Source organism: Mustela erminea, chromosome 5 (assembly GCF_009829155.1).
Source record: "Mustela erminea isolate mMusErm1 chromosome 5, mMusErm1.Pri, whole genome shotgun sequence".
In the NCBI taxonomy this organism is placed as follows: Eukaryota; Metazoa; Chordata; class Mammalia; order Carnivora; family Mustelidae; genus Mustela; species Mustela erminea.
Window position 1 is genome coordinate 100,070,918 of NC_045618.1, and position 19,134 is coordinate 100,090,051.

Here is a 19,134-nt window from a genome sequence, read left to right on the forward strand (position 1 = left end):
TCTCAGATTTGATGAGTGGAAATCTGGCCACTCAGGAGGTAGATTATGAGTGAGTAATTCTAAGGTTCAGGGGAAAACCCTGCTAAAGTCCTTTCTGATAGGTCCAGGCTGGGAAGGGGGCAGAGGAAGCCTGAAGGACACTGATGGATGAAGACACAAGAGAAGGATCTAGAGAATGGAGGCCCAGAGGAGGTGAGGACAGTTTTAGTAGGAATTAGAGAGCTGTAGGGTGAGAAATAAAGGAGGTTTAGGTCAGAAAAAGATTTTTCCACTTGAGTACCTTGGTGATAGAATAGTGCCCAGTGCTGAGCATATCAATAATTCTTTGTGAATTGGTTATTTACTGCATACTTGCTATCTGGAGGAAACATTAGTTGCTCTGAGCTTCAGCACAGCAGTCTCTCTATTTCATTTCCTTCTTCTTTACTTTTCTTTTTTTTTTAAGATTTTATTTGTTTGTTTTGTTTGTTTGTTTGTTTGTTTCTTTTAAGTAGGCTCCATGCCCAGCTTGCCTTGAACTCATGACCCTGAGATCAAGACCTGAGCTGAGATCAAGAGTCAGAAGCTTAACCCACAGAGCCACCCAGATTCCCCTCAATTTCTTCTCTAAAAAGTGGGAATAACCAGCCTTGCAGAAGGATTATCATACATTTTATTTCATGATTTTTATTTTTTTGGCATCATAATCTCTTTATTATGTTTTCCACTATGCCCAGCCTCTGGGAGCATGAGCTCCTTCAGGAGTGAAGGCTGAGCCATGGGAAGGAGCATGCAGCTGTAGGGATGGGAAGACAAGAGCTGGGGATGTTCTCTTCAGCTTTTTGTCAAGTTACCTGCTACAGAAAAGACATGAGGGACCAGAGGGCATTGTATCCTCCAGGTAGTTGAGTGTTCCCAGAGCCCCCCTCTTCTCCAGCCCCCATAATCCTGTGTTTGGCTAGGAGACAGATCAGATCTGGATCATCTCTTCAAGAAGGCTAAACCTGAAGGCCTTTGTTTCATATGGCTTGGGAAAGGTACTGCTGCTTATACTTTGATGCCAACCCACGCTACACAAACTGGAACGTGATTGGGCTTCTTAACCACTGGCCCAGACCAGATGTGACACCCTCTCCTCAATCTGGGTGACACCCTCTCCTCAATCTGGGTCATCAGAACCCAAAGGGAGGAGGGTTTTCCTTAGTGCTAGCTGGGTCTAGTGGAAATTCCATCACCTGTTTATCTTCTTTCCTTTCAAGGTAGTCGGCAGGAAAGCAACCGTGGAGGAAATGCCCAGTCCCACCTCACCCTGGGGACTGATCTTACAGCCCATTCATATTTTGATGCATTAATATTTTCCATTCTCCATCCACTCATCTTGCATTTTAAGAAAAGGTTCATATGAGGCGCTCATCAATTTACAAAAATCTCCAAGGATTTTGTCTAAAATCTTCGTAGTCGTTGAATCCTGCTTCTTCAAGTGCTTGCCCAGAGTTCCTTGAATGTCTGCTTTCAGACTGAGCTTTTGGTGTACAGCAGATAATGCTGCTGCTCCCTGAGGGTGGCCCAACCCCCCTCCTGTCAGTCAACCATGACTTACATTTTCCTCAGTGAGCCAGCTGCTGCCTCTGCAGCAGCCTGTGGGGTGTTTCTCCAGAGTGGCGATTGTCATCAGCGGTGCTGTGGCTTGGCCATTGTCAGTGCCAACTGTGGTTGCATCAGCTCTCCTTTTCCATAAGGCATACAGGCTGGCTTGGTGCTTTACCAAACTGCAGCGGGCTTTGTGAGTCCCTGTCAGCATTTCTTCCCTGTTGCCTTCCTGGTCTCAGTTGTTTCTAGGAGGGAGAAGAACTTTCTCACTGAGTCATCACTCACTGGCTGTGGTGTGGGGTATTAGAACAGCTTTTAACTTCTTGTTAATTCGTGATCCCTACTTTACACACACACCCCAACCTGGAGCTCTGAGGGTGTCTTGAGGGAGGAGATTCATAGGAAGGAATTGATTTAATGGGATATTTGATTTAATGGGACATAATTCCTCCCAGCCCAGTCTTTCTGACCCCCTGTTGGTGGGGAAGGGTCCGTTCACACAGGGCCATCTCACTGGGACTTGCTCCGAGGTCTATGTAACTGCAAAAAATGCAGGAAATCAATGATGGGATTGCATTCATTCTCCAAAAAGTGCTTTTTTGCGACTGGCCTACTTAGGAAAATGGAGTGGAAAAGGAAGGAAAGTTTTGATGCAGAAAGAAAAATTAGGTAGTAAAAGGTAGAAATAGAGGACCACAGTGGAAGATCAAGCAGATGGGTCATGTCGGCTCTAAAATGGTCCAGGGTGGTGCTCTTCCTTATTCTGCCCTGGATATTCCATTTTTGCTGATATTTCTAAGTCATAAATCAAGGGGATGTATTTGAAGAATTCTGCCAGTATGTGAGCAGTGGGAAAACCCTCAGGATGGGGTAGGGCCTGCTGGTGCTAGAGGTGGGCAGGGTGTGAGGGGAATAGCAGAGACAGGGGTTGGATGGAGTAGCCACGCCCATGAAGCACAGGGTCTCTCCTTTTTTTTTTTTTTTAAATTTAAATTTAAATTTATTTTTTATCTTGAAGTACATTAAACAACAAATATATTAAAAATATATTTCGGAGAAATAATTCTCAGAAATAATTTCTGAAAAATCAGAAAAAAATGGGAAAATGCCTTTATGTATTAATACTTTATTTTTTTAAATTAATTTATTTATTTTCAACATAACAGTATTCATTATTTTTTCACCACACCCAGTGCTCCATGCAATCCGTGCCCTCTATAATACCCACCACCTGGTACCCCAACCTCCCACCCCCCCCCGCCACTTCAAACCCCTCAGATTGTTTTTCAGAGTCCATAGTCTCTCATGGTTCACTTCCCCTTCCAATTTACCCCAACTCCCTTCTCCTAACACCCCTTGTCCTCCATGCTATTTGTTATGCTCCACAAATAAGTGAAACCATATGATAATTGACTCTCTCTGCTTGACTTATTTCACTCAGCATAATCTCTTCCAGTCCCATCCATGTTGCTACAGAAGTTGGGTATTTGTCCTTTCTGATGGAGGCATAATACTCCATAGTGTATATGGACCACATTTTCTTTATCCATTCGTCCGTTGAAGGACATCTTGGTTCTTTCCATAGTTTGGTGACCGTGGCCATTGCTGCTATAAACATTGGAGTACAGGGCCCTTCTTTTCACGACATCTGTATTTTTGGGGTAAATAGGGTCTCTCCTTTTTAAAAGAAACTTCGGAGTTTGGCCTGTAAAGGACAGTGCAATGCGTCACTTCTGCCCAGCTGGAGTGGGAAATTGCTACTTTTTGTTCTTTCAGGATTCCAAAAGTCTATAGGAGATGAGCAGATCTTTCTTTACCCCCACCACTTTTTTAACGTCGCAGTTAACAAAACCTTCCCCATTCCCCCTTAGGAGGATCAACTCTTTTTTTTCCCCCTCATTGGGTCCACAATAATCCTGAGCATTGTCAAGGTACTTTTCAGATGAGAAAGCTGTGTATTGCCCAGATCTTTCCCCAGAGGTCAGCTTTTCCCAGACCAATTCCTGATCAACTGCTTCATAGTTTGAGTAGGTGGGGCATCGCCTTTGCACATATGCGAACATTTGACATGGCTGTTTACCTAAAGGGCCCTCCCTCTCTTTGGAGCCCCTGAAGGACTATTCCTCCTTGCTCTGTGTCAGAGTATTTGGGCTGTGACTATGCAGCATGCTAATCTCTAGACATCCATGGTTTTATTCAATTTTTACATCCCTATGAAGTAGGCATGATCATTAATCTTATTTTATAGAGGAATAAAATGAAATCAGAAGGGTTGCATCAGGCAACCCCAAGTAATGCAATTTCAGATTTGAACTCAAGTCAGGATTTGAACTCAATTCTGTCCTACTCCAAAGCCTAAATGTCTAACCAGTCTGCTGGGAACTCTCAGTCAGTGCCCCTGTCTCCCCTAAGTTCTACCTGAGCTTTGGTGCGTGTGGCTTTCTTTTTCCAGGAAGAAGGATCATGGTCTATTTTAGACTGCAGCAGTGGGGGGCGGGGGGGGGGGGGAGATCGCATGCACTGATTGGCTGAGGACTGTGTACCTACCCAGTCCTGAATCAAACCAACCGGAAGAGAGTGAGTGAGATTATTAATAAGGTCATTTTTGCCCTAACAGCATGACCCTTTCATTATATTCAAGGGCGAAGGTGAAGTGGATGAGTAGGAGACATCCAACAATACCCAATACAGTCAGTATTTCTTCCCTTGGTGTCTTTTTTTTTTTTTTTTTTTTTTTAAGATTTTGTTTCTTTATTTGACAGAAAGAGAGATCACAAGTAGGCAGGCAAACAGGCAGAGAGAGGGGAAAGCAGGCTCCCTGCTGAGCAGCAAGCCCCACGTGGGGCTCGATCCCAGGATTCTGGGATCATGATCTGAGCTGAAGGCAGAGGCTTTAACCCACTGAGCCACCCTGGCACCCCCAGACCTCCTATCTTAATGGGACAGGATAAAAGCAAATTCAGCTTCTAGTAGGAAGCTTGTCATTTCTTCATTGTTCTCTTTGATTTGAGGAGTTTAATATCCTGCTTTTCCTCCACCCCCCAATCAGAGTCTATTTAGTGAGACAGGATGCTCGGACCAACTAAGAGACACTTCCTTTAGATGCAGTGCTAATTAGAGTTGCTGCTTCTGAGAAACACTTTCATTCCCTGAGTTATACATTCCTTTGGTTTATTTTCCACTTGTTTAAGAGTGCATAGTCTCAGATTCTGAGGGTGGGTAAGGAAGAGGAAGAGCATTTGAAAATGAGAATGTGAAGGAAGATGGGAGTCTTTTTATAAGAAACCAAGTGGAGTGATGACTGCCTGTGTCTGAAAATATAATTATCCTCTTTTGTTTGCTTGATAGAGTTTTGATAGATAGAATCTTGACAGCTCTATTATGAAATGTTAAAATGTAATTTAGGTTAAAAAAATCTTAATTAACTTAAATTATAGTCTGAAGTCATATTCCAGGCTTTGATCCTTTTATCGTGTGTGACCCAGCAGGGGCTGCAGGTGCAGCTAACCCAGCTGCCGTGTTTGCATAAAAGAAAGAAATTGTTAGTTGGCTCACTGGACGCCCCGGGGGTTGGGGGTACATATGGATGCCCGGAGGGAAACCAGTGGGATTTGCTTCCTGTTCAGAAATTCCTGGCTGAGGCTTTTAAATTTAGAGCGGAGGGGGCATTGTGTATACTTCCACCCATTAGAGAAGAAAGCCCAAGCTCCTTAGGGTGACATTAAGGCTCTTCAGGACATGGCCTTCAACACCTCCTTGGGCTTAGGGAGATGTATGATACAATGGGGAGAGCGTGGGCTTCAGAGTTGTAGGTGCAGACTGTTACCTCTGCTGCGGCTTGCTGAGTGTTCGAGGTTTAACTCTTTAAGGGCTCTGAGTGTCAGTTTCCTCAGTGTGCTACGAAAGCCAAGAAGTCACACTGACCTTTCTTGTGAGGTCATATGATCCCATCACCCTTCCATACCTGCTGTACCCTTCCTCTTCCTCCCCCCCTTCCATATATATATGTATTTAGAGAGAGGGAGAGGGAGAGAGAAGGGGAGAGGGAGAGAGAGAATCTTAAGCAGGCTCCACGCTCAATGCAGAGCCCAATGCTGGGCTCGATCTTATGACCCTGAAATCATGACCTGAGCGAAAATCAAGAGTCAGACGCTTAACCCACTGAGCCACCCAGGTGCCCCTTCCTTTCCTTATATCCTGCTACTTTTACTTCACATGGCCTTTCTCCCTCATACCTCCTGCCATCAAGCAGACTGAACATTCATGGGGTGGAGGCTGGATGTCTTCCTTGCTGCCCACCCCCCCCCACCCCGCCCCCTGCCCTTCATCTCTGCCCTTAGTAGAATAATTTGTAACATGGTACATAGTTAAGTCCTGGATACAACTTTGCTAAGATGAATGTTTATTAACAGTTTTCATTGTCCATTTGGCTTTCTTAACAAATAGCCATTAAAAAAATGAAAAACTTTGGTGAGTCAGAAGGAGAGAGGGTAGATGAAGGTGAGAAATAGGTTTGTCGCAAAGGCGCTAGATTTGAAAACCCTGAGTTCAACTCCTGGTGAACTGCTGACCTTGGGCAAGTTACTATTCTGTGTCTCAGCCTCCTTTGTAAAATGGAGATGGAAATAGGACCCACTTCATTGAGTTGTTGTGAGGAGAAAATAAGATAATGAATATAACACATACTTAAGGACTTAAGGTAGGTACTTTATTAGCGTGAACTGTTAATTGTTTTCTTAGCAGATTAGTTCTGCAAGGTAAGAACTCCACACTTTTTTTCTTTTTTTTAAAGATTTTATTTATTTATTTGGCAGACAGAGATCACAAGTAGTCAGAGAGGCAGGCAGAGAGAGAGAGAGAGAGAGAGAGAGAGAGAGAGAGGAAGCAGGCTCCCTGCTGAGCAGAGAACCCGATGTAGGGCTCGATCCATGGACCCTGGGATCATGACGTGAGCTGAAAGCAGAAGCTTTAACCCACTGAGCCACCCACCCTTAAGAACTCCACATTTAAGACCTTCAGAGAAGGTCTTATTCTTTCAGGAAATGAAAACTGAGCACTAGTAGAGAAAGGCTTTCTGCTCATGTTGCCAAGGTGGGAGATCAAGAGATATTTCCATAGCATGTTTCCCTTAGACAGTCTGAGCATGACTGGGGGGCAGGGGGATGGTGGGCTGTGAATACTGTGCCCCAGCCCAGTCACACTGCCTGTTTCACCATGTCAGGAAGCTGCCAATGTCGCCTTTAACATTTTCAGAAGGTACCCATCATGAGGACTAAATCCTACATTGATTTTACGAGTCAGTAATAACATTTGCTAAAAATAATAATAAGTCAGTAATAACATTTTTCAAGCCCTTATGACACATCTACTGAGTATTTTTATGTAAGTAATTAATTTAATACTCACAGCAATCCTCTAAAGTAGTTCCTATGAGTATCGCCGCCTCACAGAGGAGGAAACTAAAGCACGGGCGGTCAAGTCAGCTGTCTAAGGTGAGATGGGTAGGGGTGATAGAGACAGGGCATGCACCCAGGCTGGTTCACCCTGGACCCCAGGCCCTTCACCCCTGCCCCTACTGCCTCTCCCTACTCCTGATAGCTGTACTCTATGGTCTGGCATGAGCCCACAGAACCCACCTGACTGCCCTTTCCCACATGGGGGCTCTTCTCTTTGGTTTATTGACTCGATATCTGACCCTTTATTGAATGGTGATAAAAGGGAATGCATTTTGAACTTTAATGCCAAACAATAGCCTTTAATGTGCTATTATTTCAAAGGGGGAATCATGATTTAAAAAGGGCTTAGTGAAGTTCAATGAATTCACTTGTCCGATAGGTGACTCTCCTAAGGTTTGGGGTGAGTTGAAGAGACCTGAACACAAGCCACAGAGACCGTTGTGATGCCTTGACTAGGGCCCTGCAGCAAAGGTCCAGTGTGAAGGCTGATGAAAAGGCCCAGCTGCAAAAATGGGTAGACACACATTTCTTTTCTCCCATCTCCTCAGATGCTCTTCCCACCCTGGGACCCTCCCCTGGCTCTCCAATACCACCCCCCCAACCCCTGCAAGAAAATGAGAACGAGTTTTTCAGTAAACATTGCACATGCTTATTGTGACCTCCAGGGCGGGAATCAAGTTTTGGAGGAAGCAAGAGAACATGTGACTTTTATTATTCTTCAGAGCATCTTGGATTCCATTCTCTTGTCTCTGAGGAAACACTGATGGTGCTCTAGGCTGTCTCTTGTGCCTGGGGGTGCCACGGGGCAGTGGCGGTGGGGGGGGCATTCACTGCCTCAGGGGAAATCTCAAGTGACTATTTCTCCTGTTTGGTTCCAGCTTTTCTTGAAATAGAGATTCTAAGTGAGGCTTAGAGGATCATTTATACAAAGTTCTTTCTTTTTGAACCTGATGGTTTAACTAAATCTGCTTTGGGGCAAGGTTTTTTTTTTTGTTTTTTTTTGTTTTTTAACTTCACTTCTTTCTGTGAACAGTTGTTTACCATGCAAAATCCCCATGTATAAACAGGAGGGGTGTTAATAATGCTTCAGAAGTTATTGTGAAAAATGACTTGGCCTTAGGCATCTGTATATAACGTGTTAGGACACACAGTAGAGTTACTCAGCCAAGGTACCAGCAGGACCTAAGGGAGTCGAGGTACCCTACCGGCCTCTGCCCCCTGCCTGTCCCAAAGCCTCCTTGTTTCCTTCCTGCTGACATGTTGGGTGATAAATATGAGAGCGTACTGAGAGGTCAGCTCTGAGAAGCGAGGTTCTGTGTAAGGCTGCATATGTAGTACTCCAGACTTGGAGCTGTTAATGTCAACAGGCATATCAGTGCTTGAAAGGCAAACAACGAAAACTATGAGCTGAAGAAAGACTCAAACAAGATGAGACAGGCCTCAGACAAATTATTCATAATTCCATTCTGATTCAGAGCAGGAGTTATAAAGGCCTGTAAACCCCACACTGTAACTGGTTAAGTGAGCATGGTTTGTTGCCTGGTTTCCTCCAGTGAGGACAGGCCAAAGGCAGAGGCCCTTTGGGAGGGAGATCACTGCAGATAAAAATGATCCTTCGAGGCCAAATGGTCTTTTGGCGGAACGTCTCAGAGATTTGGTAACCACGGTTGGACCATAACCAAGGAAAAGGCTAAGGAAATTCTCAGCCACAGGCCACCCCAATCAACTTTTCGGGGGGGAGGAGGGTGGCCTCTTGTTTACCTTTGCCCACCCACTGCAGATTGTCTCTGGAAAACATAGCCCATTTTTTCTCTGGGTGATGAACTGTCAACTTCCAAATTACCTAGGCCACTTATTAAAATGCACGTTTCAGGTCTCTCCCCAGACCCTGTGATTCAGAGACTGTGTCCGTACAGCTGGGGAATCTGCTCTTCTAGAAACTATGCCAGATGTCTCCTCATACTTAAAAGTTTCAAACCCACTGCTGAAGCCTAATAGGCAGATACTTTCCTGGGCTCTGTCTTACTTTAACCTTTTCTTTAATTCAGGACCAGGAGGATCTGCTATGGTCTGGATTGGACATAAATTGGCAAGGACTGGAGGGATACATCTCAGGAGACTCGCCCAGTGGTTAGAACCAAGAGTTAGCAAGCATTTACTAAGCATTCTGTCATAGAAGGGGTGTTCAGTATTTGTTGTGTTTGTTGATCTGCTGTGATGTTACCAGTGAGATCTACTCAGGTCATGTGGCAGCTTCTTGCCCTCAAAAAACTTTCACACTGGTTGAGATGTTAAGGCCGACACTGATGAAACATTTGTGAATTCTGTGAAGTAATATGTAATTTAGTACTAGATTGCTGGGTGCAAAAAGTGAAATGTTAGAGAAAAACAGGCTGGCATAGGCTAGGGAAGGCTCACAGAGGAGGTTGGATGTAAGCGGGATTGTGAAGAATTGGTAGATTTGGGGCCTGAAAAAGAAGATAGGAAGTTCCTGGCAGAGGAACATGGTGTCTAGAAGCCCAGAGTAGAAGAGGCCTTGGGGGCTAGTGGCCCAGTAGGAAGATCAGGATGGCTTCAGGGAAGGGATGTACTGGGAAGGACATGGGACTCGCTGGTCACAGAGGTCCTGAGAAGCCAAGTAAGGGAATGTAGATAAGAAAATGGAGTTCCTGATGGCATTGAAGGCTGTTGAGGAGGAAAGGTAACACTATTTTCCGGGCACAGCAGGGCCAGGAGAGTTGTTACCATTTCTGGGGTGCCCAGAGCTAGGTGTCATTTGCATGCCAAAGGGGAAAATGGTGAGAAGTCAGCTGCATCTGGGGAGACTCCGTTTAGAGGCTGCATTTCAGATGTAAGGCCGAGGGCAGATGAGGCCACCCAGGGCAGTTCTGGGTCTGGCGGGGAAAGGGGTACCACGTCAGTCCAAGATGGCTGGAGGCAGAGATGGAGTTGAGTCAAGGTCACAGAGTGTGGAATCTACAGTAGACTGGGCCAGGGCTTCACAGGCGAGGCAGAAGGCCAAAGCAGACACTGAAGCTAGCAACTAAGGAAAAACTTAGCCCAGCAGAATCTGTGGAATTAGTCTGGTTATCCACGGTAAAATGGGGCTCATGGGATATGTTCTTTGGAAATCCTAACAAAAAGTCAGTGTTGAGCCTTAAAGGGCCATCCCACACTGCATGGGCACGGGCTGGGCAGCTTAACCCCAATGTGGCTTACAGTTAGGATCGGTTTCCTTTTGTGTGGCATGCTGGCCTCCATCCCGGAGTCTGCCCAGAGCTGCAGTATGAGAGGATACTAGGCTGTAGTTGTGTCTGGCTGATTTCTAGGAAGCCCTGATGCCCCATTTTCTGGGGATGCTCATCAATCAGCAAACTTGTACTTTGAGGAAATTCATGTCACAGAAGCAGAGAATGTTCAAATACTAAGGGAGATTTTAGACTGTAGCTCAAGGGGACCAAAGAGATTTTGTCACCCGTGCCAACTCCAGTTACAGGACGGTGGCTGCCTGGAGTGCTGGATGTAGTCTGGGTTCTGCAGGAAAGAGGGACTGACTGATCAAGGATGTTTGCCTTGAATGTGGGAGGGGTGAGTACACAAGGGCACCTGTGCCTTCTTTTTGCCATGCTTGATTTGGTCCTGACTTCCCCACCTGCTCCTCTGTGGGGGTACTGAAGCCCACAGATGTGAGATGTGTGACCCACAGCGCTTCCAGCACTGGGCCAGAGGTCGTCCAACTCCTAGTCTGGTGTGTTTCCCTCTGGATCACACAGCCTTCCTACCCTCCTACTCGCCGTGGGGTTGTCAGGCTGACTTTGTTTTCCCAGTCCCACCCTTGGCTTTTACCAGACTGTGTTAGGAACTTGGCCACGGAACTCATTTGCACAATGGCTAAACTTGTTTCACATGTGATCCAAACTCTTGGGGAGGGATTCTAGGAAGAGGAATTGCAGATTGGTTCAGGATTCCCAAGGGCTGGGCAATGCAAGTGGGAAGGGGGCTGGCAAGGAGCCACCGGAGGGAGAAGTACGATGAATGAGGAAGGAGAGCAGATTGCCCTTACTGTCAAGGGGTTGAAGGTCTAGCACTGAGTTGGAGGGTGGGAGGTGGTCACGGGGTGGGGAGGAGGGAACTCGATGCTTCTTGACCAACCACAGACAGAGGTAACAGGGTCCTGGAAACGTGGGCTGTGACGTTGTGGACAGGACACAGTGAATGTTAGCCAAAAAGCCCACTGGCCATCCAGTGTTTCGCCCTCACAGCCACCCTGGCTGTGTGTATGAATAGCCCACATTTTACAGAAATAGGAAGTGAGTCGGGTCTCGGATTGGTGAACTCACACGTGCACATCAGCAAGAGGCTAATCACGTGACAGATGCTTTCTCTTTCCCAGGTAGGGAGAATGCCTCCTTAGGGGCACCTGGTATTTAGGAGACAGAAAAGGGTTATCTCTTTCTGCTTCTTACCCTGCTTCCGGATGAAAAGCCATCTGCTTCTAGCGTATCCCACATAAGACCAGCCTTATTCCTAACCCTAGAGTAGAAGCCAGCTCTGTGTGTTGTTTGCTCCTGTGTCGTGTGTGTGTTTTATCGTGGAGTTAACTTCAGAGGAAAAGGCTGTGTTTGGAACTTTATAACTGCCTCTGTCCCTTCTCCTCATCAACCTCTTCTCTCCCCTGCCCTGCTTTTTGCTAAAACGATCAGTGATAAACTGCTTAAAAAAACGTTTGGCCTGCTGAGTCCAGACTGCCCTCAGTTGCATGTGGTGTTTGGAGAAATAAAATGTTATTTTCTGCACTTCAAAGAGGCTTTCAGCACATGCCCAGGCAGGGCCTCTGGCTGGGCCGAACTCAGCTTGAATGCTGGCTGCACTGGGCTAATAACAGGGTAACATGGCTCCTGTCTCACTACCAACTTCAGAAATTAAACCGGCACTTCTGGGGTCTGGCTGGAAACCATTAGCTCCTTCCCCGGCCAGCGCAGGGTCTGTGTCCTCTGAGACCATCTGTGGAGCTAGTGTGGCCACTTCTGGGCACCGATAGCCAATCGACAGGTTTAAGTCCCCCATTGCTGTGAGCATTGGCTGCTGGTATTGAAGCCACAACCTAGAGGAGGCCGGTGAATTTCCCCACATCTCTAGTCTCACAACTACCCTCCAGGAGCCCACCTTATCTGTGGTTTTGCCCTCCTCGACTTCACTTACCCGCGGTCAACCGCAGTGTGGAAGTAGTGTGTGTTGTCCCCAGGCCTGTGGTGGGCCCCAGCGAAGGATGTCATAAGGCTTGTGTCACTCCTCTCACTGCATCTCACGGCGCAGACATTTCATCACTTCTTTCATCATCATTTCTCATCACAAAAAGAAGATTGAGTCCAGTGCCGTGAGATCATTTGAGGGAGAGAGAGAGAGACAACATTCACCTAACTTTTATTACTGTATATTGTTGTAACTGTTCTACTTTATTACTGTTGTTGTTAATCTCTCTGCCTAATTTGTCAATTCAATTTTGGTATCTATATGTACAGGAAAAACCATAGAATTCAAAACTATCCGTGGTTTCAGGCATCCATGGTGGGGTCGGGGGTTCTTAGAATGCCGCTGATAAGGGGCAAGACCACAGTCTGTACCAACTAAATTTACTCCAATAGTCTCACAACCATGCTGGGGAGCGTGGAGGGTCCATCAAGCTCATTTAACCTGAGAAAACCAGGACATAGACTTATTAAGATTTAAGGTTACATTGAAACCCTAACTTTTTTTTCCTATTTATTTATTTACTTATTTGGTTTTTAAATTTTATTTTATTTTCCAGTTTTTCTGAGATATAATCAACATATAACATTGTAGAAGTTTAAGGTATACAACATAATGATTTGCTTTATGTCTATACTGCAAAAATGTTCCCTACGCTAGGTTTCCTGAACATCTCTCACCTCACATAGTTAAAACTTTCTTTATCGTTGAGATGAGAACTTTTAAGATCTACTCTCTTAGCAACTTTCAAAAGATACAATGCAGTATTAATAATTATAGTCACTGTGCTGTATCTTCATGTACATGATATCTTCATGACTTTTTTATTTTATAACTGGAAGTTTGTACCTTTTGATCCCCTTCACCCATTTTGTCCACCTCCTCCAATCCCCACCTTTGGTAACCACCAATCTGTTCTGTTTCTAGGAGTTTAGGGTTTTTTAAGATTCCACATGGACATGAGATTATATAGTATTTGTCTCTCTCTGTCTGACTTATTTTACTGAAGCCCTAACATTTGAAAATGGAAACCCATCCTCTATATATCTGTAGAAATGATTATTTAAGTGAATTAAAAATAATCAGATGCTATTTTAATTATACTGCTCCTTTCTGAGGAGAGATGATTCTAATGCAAGTGGAAAAAAATCTTAATACTTTCCTGATTTTTTTTTTGGGAGAAAAAAAGCAAACTGAAATCAAGCAAAACCACTTAACCACATAATATATCAACAGTTTCTACTGTTTTGCTTAAAAGTCTTTTCAAGTGTTACATATTTTTAACTTTTGAAAAACTGAATGCTGAATTCTTTGCTATTATGATTTTAAGAATCTCATATATACATTTATTAAAAAATAAGTTCATAACAAAAACCTGGAAATTACTCTAAGAGCAGAAAACAAATGTCATCCTCTAGTAAAAATTAGAATTAACTGTTTGCATTGCTATACTTCCTTTCATTCTATTTTTCTATGCCTACATAGGTTTCTTTGAAACAAATTAACACTTTGCTCTATGTACTTTGGAGCCCTAGTTTTTTTCCCTTCTCCTTATATCACCCTATTTCTGTAACATTAAGATTAAAATACATTATTTTTAATGATTACATAATAACTCACCGTTCCCTTCTCAATACTTTTTTTTTTTTTTTAATTTAGCTGCTGGGATATCTCTCTCATTCTCTCTTTGTTCTCTTCCTTAGCATCTTCTAAATCTCTTTTGTGGAACCTCTCCAATTTCCAACAGTGGGAGGTGCCCCAGGACTCAGTCCTAAGGCCTCAGGATGCTTGTCTTCTCCAGGTGTATTCACTTGCCAAGTGATTCCATCAATTACCATGGCCTCAAATACCATCCATCTACTGCCAACTCCCCAATTCTATCTTCAGAGCTACTCACCCCAAATCCTGCCTATCTGCCATCTCTGTGGCATCTCTATGACTCATGGATGTATTAAAGTTAATAGGTCCAAGCTAAACTCCTAACTAACCTGCATCCCAGATTCCCATCTCAGCAAATGGCGACTCTATCCTTGACCTACACAGATCTTCAACCTTGTCTGAGGCTTTCTTTGACTTTAAAAAAAAAAAAAATTTAGGGCGCCTGGGTAGCTCAGTGGGTTACGCCGCTGCCTTCGGCTCAGGTCATGATCTCAGGGTCCTCAGATCGAGTCCCACATCGGGCTCTCTGCTTGGCAGGGAGCCTGCTTCCCTTCCTCTTCTCTGCCTGCCTCTCTGCTTACTTGTGATCTCTCTCTGTCAAATAAATACATAAAATCTTTAAAAAAAAATTTTTTTTAAGAATTTTTTAATTTTTAAAAAAGATTTTATTTATTCGAGAGAGAGAGAGAGGGAGAGAGTATGAGCAGGGGCAGGGGCAGAGAGAGAGGAAAAAGCAGACTCCCCACTGGGCATGGAGCCTGAAATGGAGCTCTATCTCAGGACCTGGAAATCATGACCTGAGCTGAAGTCAGTCACTTAACCGACTGAGCTATCCAGGTGCCCCTCTTTTTTTTAATTTATTTTTGAGAGAGAGAGCACATGCATGAACTGGGGGGAGGGGCAGAGGAAGAGGGAGAGAATCCTCAAGGAGACTCCCTCCTGAGCATGAAGCCCAACATGGGGCTTGATCTCACGACCCTGAGATGACAGCTCTGAGATCATGACCTGAACTGAAACCAGGGATTAGACCCTTAACGGACTTTTCCCACCAGGCGCCTCTCTTTGACTTTTTCATATCGCATATCCAGTCCTTCAGCAAAACCTACCAGCTCTTTCGACTGTGCTAGAACTTAGAACCTAAAAGAACTCACCTCTCTATCTCATCTTCATTGCAACCATCCTGGCCCAAACCACCTTCATCTTCTGGTGGGATGATTTCCATAGCTACTGAATTGGCCTTCATCCTGATTCCTTTCTGGCCCCATGACAGTTTATGCTCAGCAGAGTAACTAGATAATCACTGTTCTATCCAAAACCCTCAAAAATATTCCAATTGCTCTGCTAGTAAAAGCCCTCAGGCACCATCACTGCCTTTACCCCCACCCCTCTGACCAGTATCCACTCTCTCTAGGCACATAGGCATCCAGTTTGCTCTCCCTTTGGAGGTTTGCCTGGCTGTGTCCTAACCTGATAGGCTCTCCCCCAGAGATCTGCTTGTCTGGTTCCTCCTTGTTTCAAGTTTCTGTTCAAATACCATCTTAGCTGTGGTTCTCCCTGAGTAATCTTTATAAAGAGCTAGCTGCCCACCCAATACTCCCTCTCCACACTCTTACTTATTTTTATTTTTTTCTGTATATGTAGCATGTGTATTAGTTTCCTAGGGCTGCCATAACAAAGTCCCACAAATTGGGAGGTTTGAAACGCATAAAGGTATTCTCTTCCAGTTCTAGAGGCTAGAAGTCTAGAATCAAGGTGTTGGCGGGGTCACTTCCTTCTGAGGGTTCTGAGGGAGAATCTGTTCCATGCCTTTCTAGGATTCTGGTGACATCCGGTGATCCTTGCTATTCCATAGATGTGGACACATCGCTCAATCTCTGGCTCCATCTTTACATGGCTGTCTTCCCTCTGTGTCTCTCTCCTATTTCATAAAAGGAGACCGGTCACACCAGATTAAGGCGCACTGTATTCTGCACAACCTCAATTCAATTTAACTAATCTATGTGCAATTACCTTGTGTCCAAGTAAGGTCACATTCTGAGTTAGGACTTGAACACAAAATAACCCTTAATAGCATACAATATATTTACTTGCTTATTTGATTAGTGTTTATTTTATTAGATTATTTGGGGGTCTTTAACCTCTCTTACTGGACATTTAGGTTGTTTCTGATTTGGAGCTATTATAAACAATACCATAACATATCTTCAAGCATACATTTTATTTCCTCTCATGCTGGTATTTTCTTTTCCTTAGGGCAAATTCTTAAGAGTCAAAGACCCTCAAAGAGCCAAAAAGATTAAATATTTTTATAATGTTTGATATTTCATTTGAACCACATGAGCTGAAGGGGATATTCCTACATTTTTGAAGACGATTCATAGACACATCCACCTTTTACAAAAATGGCCTTCCAACTTTTTGCCATTGGTATAGTCACTATTTAGTTCCTATTCTCTCAGGGAGTAGAATTTCCTATTAACTGGTTCCTACCTACTGGACCTGAGCCAGATTCAGAAGCTGAAGGCAATGCTGTATGGGCTTGGTGTAAGGGAACCAATCACGCTTGGGAAGGTGGGAGGGACTGTATCCATTAAATTCCTCCAACCCATGCAGTGCTACATGACCCCGTCAGGTCCCCCATTTAAACAATATATAAATATAAGGGGATCAAAGAAAAGCCACTCAGCTTAAAGCTATGATCTTGTCTAGAGTAAGCGTGGGCAAATGGCCCTGATTGTTTATGAAGTTGGTGGGATGTTGCAGTCGGTCAGCAGAGACCCCTGTGTATCTATGTGGCTGATGGGCAATTCTCTCTTTTCCTGAAACTTCCCATGGTTCTCTTTAATAAATCTTTATATCTGCTAGTAATTTGTGCACATATCCTGCTGGGAAGCCTAAAGAGAACTTGACTAGCAAAGCCAGGACAATGTTGCTTTATAGAAGGACGTACCCCTTGACAATCTCACCAGTAGCTATGCCTATAAGCAGCTGGGTCACTGTAACCTTACCAGTTTTGGAGTTTGTCCTGATAACCTTTTTCTGGGCATTCAGTTCAACAGCAATAAAGTGGTAGCGCAGTGTCAGTTTGCTTAATGACTGTTTCAAAAAACTCAGTGCTTAAATGGTCCTCACCTACCATGAATAAAGTTCACACTAACAAACTGAAGATTAGTTGTAACTGTTGTTTGCCAAAATAATATTCTTCATTCACTGGGAATTTATCTAACATTGATCTCAAATTATTTACCAGTGAAATTGCAGCTTTGACAGAATTTGAGGATCCAGATTGCCAACTTGAATCTGTCATTTGATTTCTCTTGTTGTCAACTGTATGAGCTGTGGCCAACTTGAACTCTTTGATGGTCCCATGTCATATCGACCCCTATGCAGAAAACAGTAATTATCAGTTAAATAAATAAAACAATTAAGAACAGAACACTGGTACCTGTAGTAGGCACAATTTTGAGATGAGCACAGTGAGTCACACTCTTGCATAATTTTCTCCTATTGAGTGCCAGTGGAGCCTATGAGTTGCTTTTAACAAATAAGATATGGTAAAGGTAATGGGATAGTCACCCCTGTGCTTATGTTATTGTTATGTGGTGGCCCTTCTGGCCTTGAAGAAGTAAGCCATCACGTGGTAGTGAACTGTGGACAGCCTGTAGAGGCTGAGAGTGGCCCCTAGGTGAGAGCTAGCAAGAAAACCATGACCTCAGGTTTGCATCTACAAGGAACTGAATTTTGCTCAAAACCATATGAGCAGGGGAAAAGGCCCCCACGTTCCAGAAAAGAATGCAGTGGGGCTGACACCTAGATTGCAGTTCTTAAAGATCCTGAGCCTATCTCCTGACCTGTAGAAACTAAGATCATAAATGGATGTGGCTTTAGCTGCAAAGCTGGGAGTAATTTGTTACTCAGCAACAGAGAATTAACATGGTCTCCTTATCAGGGTAGTATAAGAGAGTGGGTTTAAATCTCAGCTCTGCTATTTATTAGCTGTATAGCCTTGGCAAATTTTAACCCTTCTGAGACTGTTACCTTAACTATTAAGATAGTCCCTGTTTCAGTGTGTGGAGGATTGAATGAAATAATGCATATAAGTTACTTAGCATGGTATATGACACTAGTAGGTTCCCAGTAAATGTTTTTCATTGCTAGCAGAGGTGGGACATTTTTAGTTCCATAATGTTAAACATTTTCATCATATCTTTTCTCCATATACCCCATGTTTTGATGATTTTTGTCTTCATTTTAACTGAATTTATTAAGTAATAATTCATTTTCTCATCTATTTCTTTCTTTCTTTTTTTTTTTTTAAAGATTTTATTTATTTATTTGCAGAGATCAAAGCAAGCAGAGAGGCAGGCAGAGAGAGAGAGGAGGAAGCAGGCTCCCTTGCTGAGCAGAGAGCCTGATGTGGGGCTCAATCCCAGGACCCTGGGATCAGGACCTGAGCCGAAGGCAGAGGCTTTAACCCACTGAGCCACCCCGGTGCCCCTTCTTATCTATTTCTAATTAATTAGCTATGCAGAGCTTCTAATTGGCTTAAAATAGCAACAGAACAATTATAGTTAATACAATTTGGCTAAAAGCAAAAATGTTTGATGTTATAGTTAATGCACTTTCCATTAGCCTTTGAAATATTGGAAAAGAATGGTTGAACCTTATTAGACTACCAAATTTGGAACCACAAAGTTAGTTGAGTGATGGGAAGTAGACATTGAGTGATTTTCTGTAGTTAAACAAAGGTAATCATGACTTGCCTTTATATGCCACCATCTTTTCTCAGGTAATGTTGGATGGGTGGGATTGGCTGAGAAGAAAACCAAGTTCAAGTGAAAGAAAAATATGCCAAGATATGAAGAGAAAGATATTGGATACAATATTAAAATTACTTTAGGCACTTAATTCTTGGAAATTAGCTTAAGAATGACTAAAGTTTTAGGAATTGTGCCATGTCAACATTCGAGTTGTGGTACAGTGAATAAACATATTGTATGGACATTCTGCATTTATATTTAAATGCTCTAATTTATGTTGTGTATAGCAATATTTGAAGTATGATCACTACTCTTTTATTAGTGCTTTATTTCCTCTTTGAATTTTACAAAAACCCTGCATTTCATTTATTACTAGTATGAGGCCTAATATATTCAGGTTTTAGCTGAACACTTTAAAAGAGGATTACAGACTTGATAGG

The 19,134-nt window shown here is 43.6% G+C and overlaps 2 long non-coding RNA genes across 2 annotated transcripts in view; both read right to left on the minus strand.

The window, feature by feature from the left end:
* Nucleotides 1-6,527: 6,527 nt before the first annotated feature.
* LOC116591379 lies at nucleotides 6,528-12,815 on the minus strand. The gene is made up of 3 exons (XR_004285986.1): nucleotides 12,228-12,815; nucleotides 8,787-11,445; nucleotides 6,528-8,751 (listed from the first exon to the last, which is right to left on the minus strand). It is a non-coding gene; the product is annotated as an uncharacterized LOC116591379 (long non-coding RNA).
* Nucleotides 12,816-14,891: 2,076 nt separating this feature from the next.
* Nucleotides 14,892-19,134, minus strand: part of LOC116591378 — a 65,276-nt gene continuing 61,033 nt past the window's right edge. The window contains exons 2-3 of the long non-coding RNA XR_004285985.1: nucleotides 17,182-17,316; nucleotides 14,892-15,852 (exon numbers count right to left, since the gene is read on the minus strand). This is a non-coding gene — a long non-coding RNA (uncharacterized LOC116591378). The remainder of the gene's footprint in view (nucleotides 15,853-17,181; nucleotides 17,317-19,134) is intronic.